Consider the following 16,385-nt stretch of genomic DNA (forward strand, 5'->3'; position numbering starts at 1 on the left):
TGGAGCAGATCAGAGTTTCAGGGAGGCAATCATCCCTAAAAGTCAGGAGGCAGGTAACTGGTTAACTGTCAGGAGAGGGAAGGAGGATAGACAGAAAGAGCAGAGCACCCCTGTGGCCGTTCCCATCAATAATAAGTATACCATTTTGGATACAGTTGGGAGTGACCTACCAGGGACAAGTTGTAGTGGTCGTGTCTCTGGCACCGCAACTGGACCCTCAGCTCAGAAAGGAAGGAGTGAAAAGAGGAGAGCAGTAGTGATCGGGGATTCGATAGTTTGCGGGACAGATAAGAGGTCCTGTGGGAAAGATTGAGAATCCCGGATAGTCTGTTGCCTCCTTGGTGCCAGGGTCTGCGATATCTTGGATCGAGTTCTCAGCATTCTCAGGAAAGGGGGTGAGCAGCCAGATGTCGTGGTCCATGTGGGGACCAATGACATATATAGGAGTTAGGAAAAAAGTTAAAAAGCAGGACCTCAGGGGTGGTAATCTCAGGATTGCTACTTGTGCCATGAGACAGAGAGGGTAGGAACAGGAAGTCACGGCAGATGAATGCGTGACTGAAGAGTAGATGCTTTAGGCAGGAGTTCAGATTTCTGGAACTTTGGGATCTCTTCTGGGGAAGGTCTGACCTGTACAAAAAGGACGGGCTGCACATGAACTGGAAAGGGACCTGGTGGCCAGTTTTGTTAGAGCTGTTGGGGAGGGTTTAAACTAGTTTGGCGGGGGGGGGGGCGGAATCAGAATGTGAGTGTAGAGTTTAGAGTAGAAGGACAAGGGCATGATGCTATGTGTTCTGAGTTGGTGAGGAAGGACAGGCAGGCGATAAAACATAAATGTAGCCACAGAGGGGTTGAAATTTGTCTATTTCAACGCTAGGAGTATTAGGAATAAACGGAATGAACTTAGAGCATGGATCAGTACGTGGATCTACGACGTTGTGGCTGTTGTTGAAACTTGGCTGATGCAGGTACCGGGGTTTAGGTGTTTTAAAAGGAATAGGATAGGAGGTAGCAAAGGGGGAGGTGAGTAGCATTGCTGGTATCATGGCTACTATCAGGGATAGTATCATGGCTATAGAAATGGAGAGGGAGTATCCACTGTGTCGGTCTGGGTGGAAGTCAGAAATAGGAAAGGATCAATCACTGTGCTGGGAGTAGTCTGTAGGCTCCCAAATTGCCCTTGGGACAGCGAGGAGCAGATAAGAAGGCAGATTTTAGAATGGTGCAGGAAAGACAGGGTGGTAGTTATGGGTGATTTCAACTTCCCTCATATTGACTGGCACCTCCTGAATGCAAGGGGGATTGATGGGGCTGAATTTGTCAGGTGTGATCAAGGATTCCTGACGCAGTATGTGGACTGGCCGATGAGAGGAGAGGCTATATTGGATCTAGTTCTGGGTAATGAACCTGGTCAGGTGACAGACCTCTTGGTGGGGAAGCATTTTGGTGAGAGTGACTGCAACTCCCTTAGCTTTAGCATAGCTATGGAAAAGGTTGAAAACAGATAAAATTTGAAAGTCCTTAACTGGGGAAGGGCTAACTATGAAGGGATGAGGCAGGAACTAGCGAGAGTAAATTGGAAACAGATGTACAAAGGTGAAAGCACAGAAGTAATGTGAAGGAAGTTTAGGGAACACTTGTGCTGGGTCAGGATAGGTATGTCCCACTGAGGCAAGGAAAAATGGTAGGAAAGGGGAACCGTGGCTGATGAAACACGTGAGGCAACACATCGAGGAAGAAGGAAGCATATGTTAGATATATGGAGCAGGAAGCAGGAGGGGCTCATGAGAAATTTAAGGTAGCCAGGAAGGAGAGTAAGAAAGGACTTAGGAGAGCTCAAAGGGGGCATGAGAAGGCCTTGACATGTAGGATTAAGGAGAACCCCAATGTGTTCTATCCATATATCAAGAACAGAAAGATGACAAGAATGAAGGTGGGGTCAATAAAGGATAAAGATGTCAACATGTGCCTGGAGGCGGAGGAGGTTGGGGAGGTCCTAAGTGAATACTTTGCTTCAGTATTCACAAGTGAAAATGATGTTGGTCAGGCTGAGGTTGAAATAGAACAGGCCTGTGTGCTGGACAATGTGGACATTAAGGAAGAAGAAGTGTTGGATCTTCTTAAGAACATCAAGATTGATAAATCCCCAGGGCTGCGGACATGATATACCCCAGGTTGCTGTGGGAAGTGAGAGAAGAGATTGCTGGAGCAGTAGCTTTGCTCTTTGAATCCTCTTTGGCTGCAGGGGAGGTGCTGGAGGATTGGAGAATGGCAAATGTAGTACCCTTGCTTGAAAAAGGTAATAGGGAGAATCCTGGAACTATAGACCAGTGAATCTTATGTTGGTGGTCTGCAAACTATTGGAAAGGATTCTTAAGGGTAGGATCTACGAGTATTTGGAGAAGTACAGTCTACTCAAGGATAGTCAACATGGCTTTGTGAAGGGAAGATCTTGCCCCATGAGCCTAATAGAGTTTTTTGAAGAGGGAACAAAAGAAATTGATGAGGGTAGCATGGAAGATGTGGTCTACATGGATTTTATTAAGGCATTTGACAGGAGCCTCACAAGAGACTCATCCAGAAAGTCAAGAGGCATGGGATCAATGGAAACTTATTTGTTTGAATAAAAATTGGCTTAAAGGAAGAAAGTAGAGAGTAGTAGTAAAACGAAAGTATTCTGCCTGGAGGTTGGTGACTAGTGGAGTACTGCAGTTATCTGTCCTGGGACCCTTGCTTGTGTGATTTTTATAAATGACATGGATGAAGAGGTGGAAGGATGGGTGAGCAAGATTGCAGATGACATGAAGATTGGAGGAGTTGTGTATGGAGCTGTAGGTTGTTGAAGGTTACAAGAGGATATAGGCAGGATATAGAGGTGGGCAGAAAAGTGGCAGATGGACTTCAATCCGGATCAGTGTGAGGTGATGCATTTTGGAAGGACAAACTAGAAGGCTGAATACAGGGTTAGTGGTCGGTTACTTAAGAGTGTGGATGGAAAAAGGGGCCTTGGGTTTCAAATCCATACATCCCTCAAGGTCGCTGCACAGGTTGATATGGAGATTACAAAGGCCTATGGGATGCTAGGCTTTATTAATAATGGGATTGAGTTCAAGAGTAGAGAGCTCATGTTGCAACTCTACAAATCTCTGGTGAGACCACACTTAGAGTGTTGTGATCAATTCTGGTAACCTTATTATAGGAAGAATGTGGAAGCTATGCAGAGGGTGCAGAGGAGATTTACCAGGATGTTGCCTGGATTGGAAAACAAGTTTTATGAGGTGAGATTATCAGAGCTGGGACTTTTTTCTTTGAAGCGTAGAAGAATGAGAGGGGACTTGATAGAGGTCTACAAGATTATAAGAGGCATAGATAGGGTGGATAGCCAGGATCTGAATAGCAAACACCAGAGGGCATATGTACAAAGTTAAGGGAAGGAAGCTTAGGGGAGACATCAGGGGTAAGTTTTTTTACACAAAGGTTTGTAGTTGCCAGGAATGACTTGCCGGGGATGCTGGTGGAGGATAAAATATTAGGGGTTTTTCAGAGCCTCTTGGACAGCCACATGGATGAAAGAAAAATAGAGGGTTACCGGGTGGTGTGGGTTTAGTACTTTTTTTAGGGGATTATATGGGTGGGCACAACATTGCAGGGCTGAAGGGCCTGTACTGTGAGGTAGTGTTCTATGGTTCTGTATCTGTGACAAATAAATCAGTTCTATTTTAAACTCTGTCTTTGGTACTTAGTGAATTTATAACACAACTAGTGCACTCAGGCCTGCTGGACCCGGCCAGTGATTCTGTTCCATGACAGTCCTTTAAAATCCTCCCCTGTTGTTCCCCTCTTGCTCTCCCTGTGGTGATGGGTTCCAAACAGTCACCACTATGTGGGTGAAGAGGTTCCCCTTGAATTTTCTGCAGACTGAAGAAGTCGAGATGACTGCAGTTCTGTCTGAGATGTTCTTCGCTCCTCAAATCTCTGGGCTGAGGAAAAATGACATTGGGAGTTAACCTCCTTAATCAGGGTTCATTTCAATATTATGGGTCATTTTCCCTGCTTCTAAAGGGTTGTTAGAAAACACCACTGTCCTCTAGAGACTGAAAGCAGAATAGGAAACCATTAGTTGGATGTTCAATGGAGCAGAATGAGAAACCACAGGCGGGTCCACTCAGGGCCGAATTTGGGGCTCTGGATGATGGTCGGGGTAAGAACGTATGATGAGCAGAAGGGATTCAGCAGCGGGGCGTGGCAACAAATGATAGAGTAGCAACATTTCGAAGCTGATTGACGGAAAATAATTTGGTTGTCAGACTAACAACACAAACAATGTCTGTGGTGAGATGCCCCGTTGGTCGAGGCAGATGTATGTGTTCAGAATGGTTATATCCATTGAGGGAGTTGTTCCTGCTTGTTTATCCTTTAATATTATATCCGGGTGTTTACTGTAGATTATCCTATCTGTATTAACTTATTGATGATCATATAAATTGTGAGATTCTGTCCCTAACTGGATCAGGCTTGAATTTATGGAGCCTTAGTGAAGTTATGGTTGTGATTCATGAGTTTATATTTTAAAGCAAGATTTTGGTGAATGATATATGCCACTTGATTGTACCTGCATAAGTAATCCGATTGAGTTAAACTGCTGCAGGATCCTGGAATGTGTTAGATTGTGTCTGGTTTCTCATGGCATTTTCTGCACTTGCTGCCTTGTTTGTTTGTATTGTATGTATTTCTGATATTTTTATTCGTTTTGTTAACCACCTTGTCCTGTATTTCTGCAAGGAATCCCTCTGTTTCTGGGAAGAGGTCTCCAAATCTCAGTCAGGTGCTCGATGCTTCCTCGTCACCACCTCGTCTGCTCAGATTGTTGAGATGTCTCCCTTGGAGGGTCATACTCATTCCACTGGTTAATGTTTTCTTTCATATTGATAATTTATTTTTCTGAGTTAGACTCTCATTTAAGTTTTCTGGTCTGTATTTCTGATTGCAATTGCATATACACACAAGGAGCGTTGAATCCTGTTCATTTCTGATGAAAGTATATAGTTAGAAGTGTAAGGGGTTTCTTTTTCATGTTAACTGCTATGGCTAATAAAATGGCTTCTTTGTAATATTAAGTGCTGATGTAAAGGGTTCTCTATAGCAGCATATTTGGGTTTTAACCATAGATTACTTGACTTTGGATTGCCGTTGCTAAGCAACTGAATAGATGTAATTCTTTCTTGCGTGTGAAAGCTATTGTTTTTCGCAGGCTTTGGTCAGAAGGCACAGTGGGGACAGAGGGAGGAGACACGACCCGAGAAATTCTGTAAGCTGGCTGACTGAACCCACCCCAAGTGGCAGTCCGAGGCCCAGGGTCTTTAGTGAGGAGAGGGGACAAGGACAGACTTTTGTGGAGCATTTTGGTCGACATCTAAGGGTGGTCCCATTCGAGGGTCGGTGGAGTTTGGAGGACATCGTCTGGAGGAAAAGATACCTGATTCATGAGCAACGAATTATTTGTGCACAGAACTGATAGAGTTACTGTCTTGGTGCCTTTATTGCATTTATTTCTACTAACCCATCACCCAGAAGTACTTATAAAGTGTAATTATTTAATTGCATATGGTGTACTGTCTGTTATTTTGCAGTGTGGGGTACATCACACAGCATCCACACACACTCGATTACACACCTTGGCAGGGGCAAAGACTGCTCCTCCTAGAAGAAAGTGAGCTGAGCGAGCCTGAGGCTTACCAGAAGGCTACAGAAGTTTTATCTGACTGTTGTGTGATTTTTTTTTCGTTTGTTTTTCCTCTTCCTCCTTTTGTCCAAGGTAGTTTAATCTTACGTGGGTCTGAGTGTAAATAGAGTTCTCTAATGTTGTCATTTCTTATTTATCTCTGTAAATTTTACTGATGAAATGAGAGCGATATTTTCATTAAAAAGTCAATGTTGGTATTGATGGAAGTGTTTATTGCCTTTGTTGTATTTGTTAATTATTGAGCTCTGTTTGACAGGTTTCAGCCTTGAACTAAATTTTGGCAAAGGTTTTCCTGATTTTGCACTACTTTCTATTGTCTTTGCTTGTTAATTCTCCAGATATGTGGGTATCAATGAAGAAGGATCTTGGTAAAAGAAGTGGTATTCTAAAGGTAAGGTGTGAAAACCATGGCTCATAACAGATGTCAAAGACAACATAAAACCCAACCAGAGGGCTTAGAGCAAAAATTACTTGGCAGTTAGAGGATTGGGAAGCTTTTAAAAACAAACAGAATGCAACTAAAATAATTAAAGAAGGAAAAGATGGAATACATAGGTGAGCTAGCCATTAATATTAAAGAGGTTTCCACAGTTTTCTTCAGGTACATATAGTGTAAAAGAGAGGCGGAAGTGGATATCAGACCTCTGAAAGATAATGCTGGAGAGGTAGTAATGGGGTCGGGGTACAAAGTGATGGCAGGTGAACCGAATAAGTATTATAAATCACTCCTATCGAAGACACTGGCAGGAATATGGAAGTCACAGTTGTCAGTGGTCAGAATTGTAAAGTTCTCGGGAGAAGGTTCTTGGGAAACAGAGATTGTCTGAAGGTAAATAGGTCACTGGACCAGATGATGTACACCCCAGAGAACTGAAAGTTGTGGCTGAAGAGATGTGGAGGCATTAGCAATGAACTTCCGAGAATCGTTAAGGAAATTATATCCTAAGAAGTTTTTTTTTTCCTTCACTAATCCTCCTCTCCCAGTTTCACCTATCGCCTACCACTTCTTCCACCCCTTTCTCCCCCACTCTGCTTCCTCTGACGTCTCATCTCCCCACACCACCCCCCCGACCTGATGAAGAGTCTCGGTGCGAAACATCGACTGTTTACCATTTCCCATATATGCTGCCTGGCCTCCGAGGTTCCTGCAGCATTTTGTGTTTGTGTCGCTTGGATTTCCAGCATCCACAGAATTTGAAAGAAATAAAAGAAAAAGTGGGGTCATATAACACTGCAAGAAAATAGTGGGAAGTTCGACGATTTTAAAGCTTTTACATAACCAACAGGAGACAACTTAAAAAAACACACACGGGAGAGACAAGATGAAAAATTAAGGTAAGTGAACCATAATATCAAGTATCAAAAGTTGTTTAGATATATAAAGAGTAAAAGAGAGGCAAGAGTTGATATTGTACCGCTGGAAGATGATGCTGGTGATTTGGTAATAGAGCAAAGAAATAGCGGCCAAACGTAACAGGTATTTTGTGAAAGTCTTCACTGTGTAAGACACTAGCAGTATAAGACCATAAGACATTGGAGCAGAATTAGGCCATTCAGCCCCATCGAGTCTGCTCCAGCGTTCTATCATGGCTGATCGTGGTTCTCACTCAACCCCACGCACCTTCCTCCTCGACATATCCTGCAATGCCCTGACTGATCAACAAACTATTAGCTTCTGCCTTAAATGTACCCACAGTTTAGCTCCCGCCGCTGTCTGTGTCAGAGAATTCCACAGATTCACTACTCTGACTAAATAAAATCCTCCTTAACTACTCGAAAAGGTTGCTCCTGAGTTTTGAGGCTGTGCCTTCTGTTATGGCTACCCCCACCATACGAGAAGTCATCTCCTCAACCACACTATCTACACCTTTCCAAATTCGGTGAATTTCTGTGAGATTTAACACCCCTTTCCACACCACCCGCATTTATTAAATGTAGGTCAGTGCAGGAGTACAGGTCCAAGGCGGGCAAACGCTCCTCATATCTTAACCCCTTCATTCCCGGAATCATCTTCTTGAGCATCCGCTGGACTCTCTCCAATAACAACACGCATTTTCTGAGATATGGGTCCCAAATACTCTCAGTGCAGCCTAAGTTGTGTCTTATAAAGTACCAGCATTATCTTCTTGCTTATAGATTCTACTTCACCTTAAATAAATGCCAGCATTGCATTTGCCTTCTTTACCACAGGCTCAACCTGTAAATTAACCTGCGAGTCTTACCTGAGGACTCATATATACTTCTGTACTTCTGTTGTTTGAACCTTCTCCCTGATCAGATAATAGTTCACTATTGTTCCTTTTGCCAAAATGCACTATCGTACATTGCCCAACATTGTATTCCATCTTCCACTTTTTTGCCCATTCTTCAAATTTGTCTGTGTCCTGCTGCAATCGCATCGCTTCCCCAGCACTACCAACACCTCCACCTATCTTTGAATCATCCACAAACTTGCCACAAAGCCATCAGTTCCATTATCCAAATCACTGACAAACAATGGGAAAAGTAGCGGACCAATTACTGACCCCTGAAGACCACTAGTCACTGTTAGCCATCCAGAAAAGGCAACTTTTCTTCCGACTTGCCACCTCTTGGCTGTCAACCATTCCTCTATCCACACCAGCATTTCTTCTGATTTTTATCCTTTAAGCAGTCTCATATGTGACACGTTATCAGATGCCTTCTGAAAATCCAAGTAAATTACATCCACTGCCTCTTGTTTGTCCATCCTGATTATGACTTCCTCCAAGAACTCTAACAGATTTTTCAGCAAGATTTCCCTGTACAGAAGCTGTGCTGGCTTTGACTTATTTTATCATTAGTCTCCGAGTACCCCGAAACATCATCTGTTGTAATAGACTCAAACGCTTTCCCAGCCACTGAAGTTAGGCTAACTGGACTATAACTAGCTTTCTTTTGCCTTCATCCCTTCTCAAAGAGAGGATTGACATTTGCAATCTTCCTTTCCTCCGGGACCTCAGCAGAATCAAATGATTCTTGACAGGTCATGACCAATGAATCTGTTAGCTCTTCAGCAACCTGTCTCAGGACTCTGGGATGTAGTCCGTCTGGTCCAGGTGACTTATCCACTTTAAGAACCTGAGTTTGCCTAGCACGTTTTCCTTTGTAATCGCAATGGCACTCACTCTTCCTCCCTGACACTCACGGATCTCTGGCACACTGGCGGTGTCTTCCACAGAGAAGTCGGATGCAAAGTACCTGACAAGTTCATCTACCATCTCTTTCCCATTTGTACCCCATGAGCATCATTTTCCAGTGGTCCAATATCAACTCTCGCCTCACTTTTGCATTTTTATAATAGTTTATATTATTGTCTAGTTTCTGTCAGAATTTCACCTTTCCCCTTCATATAGTTTTTCCTTTAGTTGCTTGTTGTTGGATTTTAAAAGCTATCCAAATATCGAACTTCCTATTCACTTTTGCTACCTTATATGCACTTTCCTTGAGTTTTACACAGTCCTTAACTTATATTGTCAGCCACCGTAGCCTAGCCCCACTGTTTGAGAACTACTTCTGCGGGACATATCTATCCGGTACATTATGAACTATTCCCAGTAATGTCAGCCATTTCTGCTTTGGTATCATCCCCACCAGTATCCTTCTCCAATCCACTTGGGGAATCACCTCTCTCATGCCTCTATAATTCCCTTTATTCCATTGCGATACAACACATGTGACCTATGCTTCTCCCTCACAAATTGCAGTAGGAATTCAACCATATTATGATCACTGCCTTCTAGTTTCCTTTACATTAACCTCCCTAATAATATCTGTGTTATTACACAAAACCCTATGTAAGATAGCAGTTCCTCGAATAGCCTCAACCATCAGCTGCTCTAAAAAGCCATTTTTTAAGCATTCAATACATTCCCTCTCTTGAGATCTGACTTTCCCTATTCTCCTGCAGATTGAAATCAGTTACTACAATTGTGTCATTGAATTTATTACATAAATGCCAAACATTTAGGAGTACCTGGGGCAGAAGTGGGGATACATGCTTTTACGTGTTTTGAAGCTGAAAGGCCTGAAGGCAGATAAGAATCCTGGACCAGTAGGTGAACACCCCAGGGTTCAGAAAGAGGTAGCTGAAGAAATTGTGAAGGCATTGGAGTCATAGAACACTACAACACAGGGAAATGCCACTCGGCCAATCTAGTCAGAGCCAAAGCATTAATCTGCCGAGTTCCAACAACTTCCTACTGGACAGCACTAAGTTTTCTCTTAAAGTAGTGAGTAATGATCTATGAAGAATCGCTAGATTTTGGAACGGTTCTGGCGGACTAAAAAGTTGCAAATATCACCCCACTCTTTAAGAAGAGAGGGAGGCAGAAGAATGAAAATTATAGTACAGTTAGTCTGACCTCAGTGGTCAGGAATATGTTCGAGTGTATTAAGGGTGAGTTTTTTGGAAACTGTAATTGCAGATGCATGTTGAAGTAGGACAAAGTCAGCACGATGCTTTTACAGGAAATCGTGTCGGACAAATCTCTTGGAATACTTTGCGGAAATAACAGGCAGGATAGATAAAGCAGAGGCAGAGGCTGTTGTTTGCTCCGATTTTCAGATCATCTTTAACAAGATACCCTATGCAAGGCTTATTGAGAATATAAGGAGGCATGGGATCCAAGGGGACATTGCTTTGTGCATCCAGAACTGGCTTGGCCACAGAGGCAAAGAGTAGTTGTAGACGAGTCGTATTCTGCATGGAGGTCGGTGACCTCTGGTGTGCTTCAGGGATCTGCTCTCAGACCCCTACGCTTTGTGGTTTTTATAAATGACCTGGATGAGGAAGTGGAGGGATGGGACAGTAATTTTGCTGATGATGCAAAGTTCGGGGTGTTGTGGATAGTGTGGGGGGCTGTCAGAGGTTACAGCGGGTTTTTGCGAGGATGCCAAACTGTGCTGAGAAGTGGCAAATAGAGTTCAACCCAGATAAGTGTGAGGTTATTCATTTTATTAGGTCAAATATGATGGCAGAATATAGCATTAATGGTGAGACTCATGGCAGGGTGGAGGATCAGAGGGATCTTGGGGTCCGAGTCTATAGGACACTCAAAGCTGTTACGCAGTTTGACCCTGTGGTTAAGAAGGCATACGGTGCATTGGCCTTCCGTGGGATTGAGTTTAAGAGCAGATTGGTAATGCTGCAGGTATACAGGACTCTGGTCAGACCCCACTTGGAGTTATTTGCTAAATTCCGGTCGCTTCATTACAAGAAGGATATGGAAACCATAGAAAGGGTGCAGAGGGGATATACAAGTCGTGTTGCCTGGATTGGGGAGCATGCCTTATGAGAATAGTTTGAGTAGAATCAGCCTTTTCTCCTTGGAGTGACGGAGGATGAGAAGTGACCTGATAGAGTTGTATAAGATGATGAGAGGCATTGATCGTGTGGACAGACAGGGTTTGTCCCAGGGCTGAATTGGTTAACACGAGAGGGCACAGTTTTAAAGTGCTTGGAAGTAGGTACAGAGGAGATATCAGGGGTAAGTTTTTTGTGCAGAGAGTAGTGAGTGAGTGGAATGGGCTGCCAGCGACGGTGGTTGAGGTAGAAACGATAGGGTCTTTTAAGTGTCTCCTGGATATGCACATGAAGCTAAAAAAAAAATAGAGGACTATAGGTAAGCCTAGCTAGTTCTAGGGTAAGGACATGTTCAGCACAGCTTTGTGGGCCGAAGGGCCTGCATTTTGTTGCAGGTTTTCTATGTTTCTAAGGTGCTGCACGTGAGACTGCTTAACAAGATCACAGCTCATGGAATTACGGGGAAGATACTTGTCTGGATCGAACGTCGGCTGACTGACAAGGGAGAAAGAGTCAGAATAATGTGGAGAATTCTGTTTTGCTGCTGGTAACTAATGATGTTCCGTAGGGGTCAGTATTGAGACCGCATCTTTTCATGCTAATTATGAATGATATTGATGACGGAGTTGATACCTTGGTGACGAACTTGGCAGTTGATGCAAAGTTAGGTATGGGACAGGTAGTTTAGAGCAAAGTGAGTGTCTGCAGCAGGTCTTCGATAGGTTTGGAGAACAGGCAACGAAGTAGCAGATGACATATAGTGTATGCAAGTGTACGGTCATGTACATCTGGTAGAAGGAATAAGGGCGTAGGGAAAGAAAATTGAGAAAATTCAAAAATCAGACGTGTATAGAGACTTCGGAGTCCTTGAGAAGGAGTTCCTAAAGGTTTGCTTGAAGATTGAGTCGATTAAGGATGACAACTGTAATATCAGCATGTAAGAGCAAGGACGTGATACTGTAGCTTTATAACGTATTGGTCAGATCGCTCTTAGTGTATTGTGAGCAGTTTCCGACCTCCTATCTGAGAAAAAGATGTGCTTGCATTGGAGCGGGTCCAGAGAAAGTTCACGAGAATGATTCCAGGAATGAAAGGGTTAACGTAAGAGCAGCGTTAGATGGCTTTGACCCCGTACTCTCTGGTCTAGAAGAAAGAGAGGGGATCTCATTGAAACCTATTTAATATTCAAAGGCCTCGACAGAGTGGCTATGAAGAAGATGTTTCCTATACTGTGAGTCTGGGGCCAGAGGCCACGGCCTCAATATACAGGGCATCCGCTGAGAGCAGAGATGAGGAGGAATTTCTTCAGTTAGGGACTGGTAAATATTTGGAATTCGTTGCCACGGACGGAGTAGAGGCCAAGTCATTGAGTGTATTTTAAATGGATGTGCAAAGATTATGTGGAGAAGACGGGAGATTGGGATTGAGAGAGATGATCAATTGGACCCAAAGGAATGGCTGAGCAGCCTCTGTCTCATATCTCATGGTCTGAAGAAGAGGCTAGTAAGGTTGCATTAGGGTAAGGTTATTGTTGGTCGTGCTGCTTTCGGAGAGAGGACGTCAAGCAGTGAGTACAGTGTCGATTTACTCGAGGGGCTGAGTTCTGGAGAGAGGTTGGGCAGGTTGGAATTTCACACCTGTGGTGAATTACATATACCTGTCTGGACACCCCCCACTGCTGACTGCTCCTGGGGCTCCTCCCACGGACCGTGGCTCCTCCCACGGACCCCGGTCTAAAGGCGATTGGAGACACAGCCCCGGCCTCAGTCTCCAGGATGTAGTGTGGTGGTCATTTGTTGCTTGTTCCAGCTAATAAAAGCCTATATCTCGCCTCACGTCTCCGAGAGTTATTGATGGTCCATCAACACCTTCAAGTGCAGGAGATTGAGGCTGACATTATTCAGGTGTTCCAAAATATGAGAGTACAGAAATGGGGAATGTGCGCAGTCCTTTTCCCCACTTTTCTGGAATCAACAACCAGAGGACACCGGTTTAAGGTGAGAGAATGTTGATTTAATAGGGATCCCAGGGGAAAATTATTAATCCACTCTCTCTTCCGGTTCATCTTTTAACTAACTCGATGTGTGCACCCTCAGGTTGGAGAAGCAACACCTCATATTACATCCGGGTAGTTTACAACCCGATGGCATGAACATCGATATCTTTAACTTCTACCTCCACCTTTTCTTTTCATCAACCCATACGCCCGTCTCCTCCATTCTGTCTCCCCACTTCTCTCTTCTCCACTGCGGATCGTCTCACTCTGGTTCCTCTTTTACTTCAATTTTTTTCCCATGGTCCGCTCTCCTATCCCATCAGATTCCTTCTTTTCAGCCCTTTGATTTTCCACCTCCCACCTCTCAACGTTTCACTTCATCTCCCATCTCCCCCCACCCACTCACCTTCACTCTTATCTGCCTTCACCGATCATCTACCAGCTTGGACTCTTTCCACTCCCTGCACCATCTTATTCCGGCTTCTCCCCACTTCCAGTCCCAATGAAGGGTCTCGGCAGGAAATCTCAGTTTTGCTTTATCCCCTCTATAGAAGCTACCTGACCTCCTGACTTCCTCCAACATTTTGTGTATGTTACTCTGCATCTCCAACACCTGCAGAATCTCATCGGGACAGAGTGCAGAATGCAGAGACTACATCGGGTCTCACTGATGTCGAGGAGGCCACAACTGGAAAACTGGAAACAGTGGATGACCCCAACAGGCACGATGTTGAAGAGTTGCCTCATGTGCAAGGACCGTTCGGGACGGTGACTAATGATGAGGGGAATTGTTTGGGGCAGATCTACCACTTCATCCACTTGCAGAGTTGGCTTCCAGCCCCTACACCCCTGCTTATCGCTGTTAACCTCTCCCTTTTGAGGACAACACTTCCCCCTGGTGGTGATTTGCCGCTGTAACAGGACCCCCGATTTGTGGACTCCATTGTCACCAGGTGGCGCTCTGCCACAATAACGCTGAGAGACGGAAATGTGACGCAGCAGCCTGCTGAAATGTTTATTCAAGATTCAAGTTTGTTTAATTCCATTTCCAGAAGACAAGTCTAAATGAGATGGAAATAATTCTTACTCCGTCTCCAAAGCAGTACAAAAACACGATAGTGAAAACATATATCCACAGCTTATATAATGTGCATGGATTGATTGTATGGCCATAAAGTGACGCTCGGCATAGGATGCCTGCAAATAAGATGACAGACAGAAAATTATAAAGTAGCGGTGTTTGGTGATGTGGAAGGATAGGTTAGTGGTTAGGGGTATTTAACAGCCTTAACTGCTTGGGAAAAGTAGCTGTCCCAGAGTCTGGTTGTTCTGGTGAGGAAGCTGCATAGTCTACCCACATCACACCCCCCCCCCCACCACCACCCCCGATGGGAGTGGGACAAACAGTTCACGAGCGGGATGGGTGGAGGTTGATTATGAAAATCAGATTGATCTCAAGAGAGGGAGTTTGGAAATACCTGTGAGATGCTATTAGAATAGCTTGTAATTGTGCACATTAGAGTAAAAATAATTCTGGATTGGGTTTTGTGCAAAGAAGCAAATTTGATTAGGGAGTCTCTGGTAAAGGAAACATGTGGACGCAGTGATCACAACAGGTTAGAATTAACCCTGCACTTCGAGAGGGGAAAGGTACAAAATGCATCAGTATTAGTACAGTGAGGGGAACTATGGAGGCACGGGAGAAGAGCTCACCAATGTTGATTGGAAGGGGACACTAGCAGGGATGATGGCAGAATAGCGATGGCTGGAGTTGATGAACTTGACAGTCTCCCGGTTGAAAAGAAATATTCCAACTGCGTAGCTCCGACCTGAAGGCATGAATAGCGATGTATCTTTCCAGTAAAAAAATCACTGCTCACGTGCATTAAGATGTTTTTAAATACGACAGGTCCCGCAGGTGACGTCACACAGCCCCCCCCCCCCCACGCGCCTTACGTCACCCACGCGCTGCTGTGCTCGAGCCTGGTCGGTTCAACGGCTGGTCTGCTAACCGCGTGACTACTCCCCACCGCAGACAACAAACGCTTCAGGCGCTGCGCTTTTGCCATTGGTGCGCAGGACTGTCAATCACTGGTTACACCCAATAGAGGAGGCGGACCAGCGCAATGGGCGTTACCCCTGTTAACATCGTCTCCCACTCCAGTTCGATTTCCCGTTTACTGATTTATTTCCATTTCCCTCCGAGGGAAGTTGCGGGGTTTGTGAAGCGTCTACTGCGCCCGGAGTCTGATGTAGCGCTGAGAGGTAGGAGAAGACCGCTCGGGCCGTCGGTTTGATGCCGGTTCCCCGCGGAGGGAGGTAGAGGGGGATTTTATTGAAAGGATGAAGATGGTGTGAGAGGGGGCGGACAGGATGCTTGTCCCGGTGGGGACAGGAGGGGCTCATCTGTGGAAATGTCTGAGCCCACGGTGGTGGCGAGCAGAGGGATTCACCACATTGGGGGGCAAACACCGGCAGACTGTTGCCCTGCAAGTGGGGCCAATGGTTCGGGCAAAGTGACAATTATTAGGGATTTGTTGAGACTGTCCCTGGAATATGGTGTAAAATCCCGCTCCTCATACTAACACGGGTTATACAGACCAAAGAACAAACTGCCGGAGGAACTCAGTGGGTCAGGCAGCATCTGTGGAGGGAAATGGACCGTCAACATTTCGGGCCGAGACCCTCCCTCTGGACTGAGAGTGGACGGGAAATAGTCAGAGAAAAGAGGTGAGGGGTGGGGATGGGGCAAGAGCTGGGGAGTGAGAGGTGGATCCAGGTGAGGGGGAGGTGAGAAGGTGGAAATAGTGACGGGGGGGGGGGGAGGTGAGTGTTTGGGGCAACACCGGGCTGCAGAAGATGGAAATAAATTCCATAAAAGATTAACAAAGAGGTTAGAGAGTATTTGTTATAGAGAGTGCAATGAAGATTCACCAGACCGATCCCTGGAGTGGTGGGTCATCATACGAAGAAAGATCAAATGCGATAACCCTTTCATTTAGAGAATCGAGGACTGAGAGATGAACACATTGAAATGAACAACATTATTACCGGTTGAACCAGGGATCCCAGTCTCTGAAAAGGGAGTGGACTGTCCGGGACTGAGATGAGGGGAAATGTCTCCATTCCACGGGTTGTGAATGTCTGTAAATCCCCACCACAGAGGGCGGTGAAGACTCGGTGATCGTCCTCACATAAAACCGAGGCCGGCAGATGTGTGGAGACCGAAGGGATCGAGGAAATGAGGATCGGGCAGAAACATGTAACTGTGATGGGTGAACAGCCGTCATCTTGTTGATGGTTATTGGGGTTGAATGGCCCAC

At 45.0% G+C, this 16,385-nt stretch overlaps 1 protein-coding gene across 4 annotated transcripts in view; it reads left to right on the top strand.

Moving 5' to 3' along the window:
- The window catches only part of LOC140724087 (uncharacterized), a 37,096-nt gene extending 31,197 nt beyond the window's left edge, over nt 1–5,899 (top strand). For 3 of the 4 annotated variants that reach the window (XR_012098036.1, XM_073038571.1, XM_073038573.1), the window contains one exon: nt 4,783–5,899. The gene's annotated coding sequence lies outside the window, so the exon portion shown is untranslated. The remainder of the gene's footprint in view (nt 1–4,782) is intronic. The other variant, XM_073038572.1, reaches the window with a different exon arrangement.
- The last annotated feature ends 10,486 nt before the right edge of the window (nt 5,900–16,385 follow it).

This window comes from Hemitrygon akajei, unplaced genomic scaffold (genome assembly GCF_048418815.1).
Source record: "Hemitrygon akajei unplaced genomic scaffold, sHemAka1.3 Scf000160, whole genome shotgun sequence".
NCBI lineage: Eukaryota > Metazoa > Chordata > Chondrichthyes > Myliobatiformes > Dasyatidae > Hemitrygon > Hemitrygon akajei.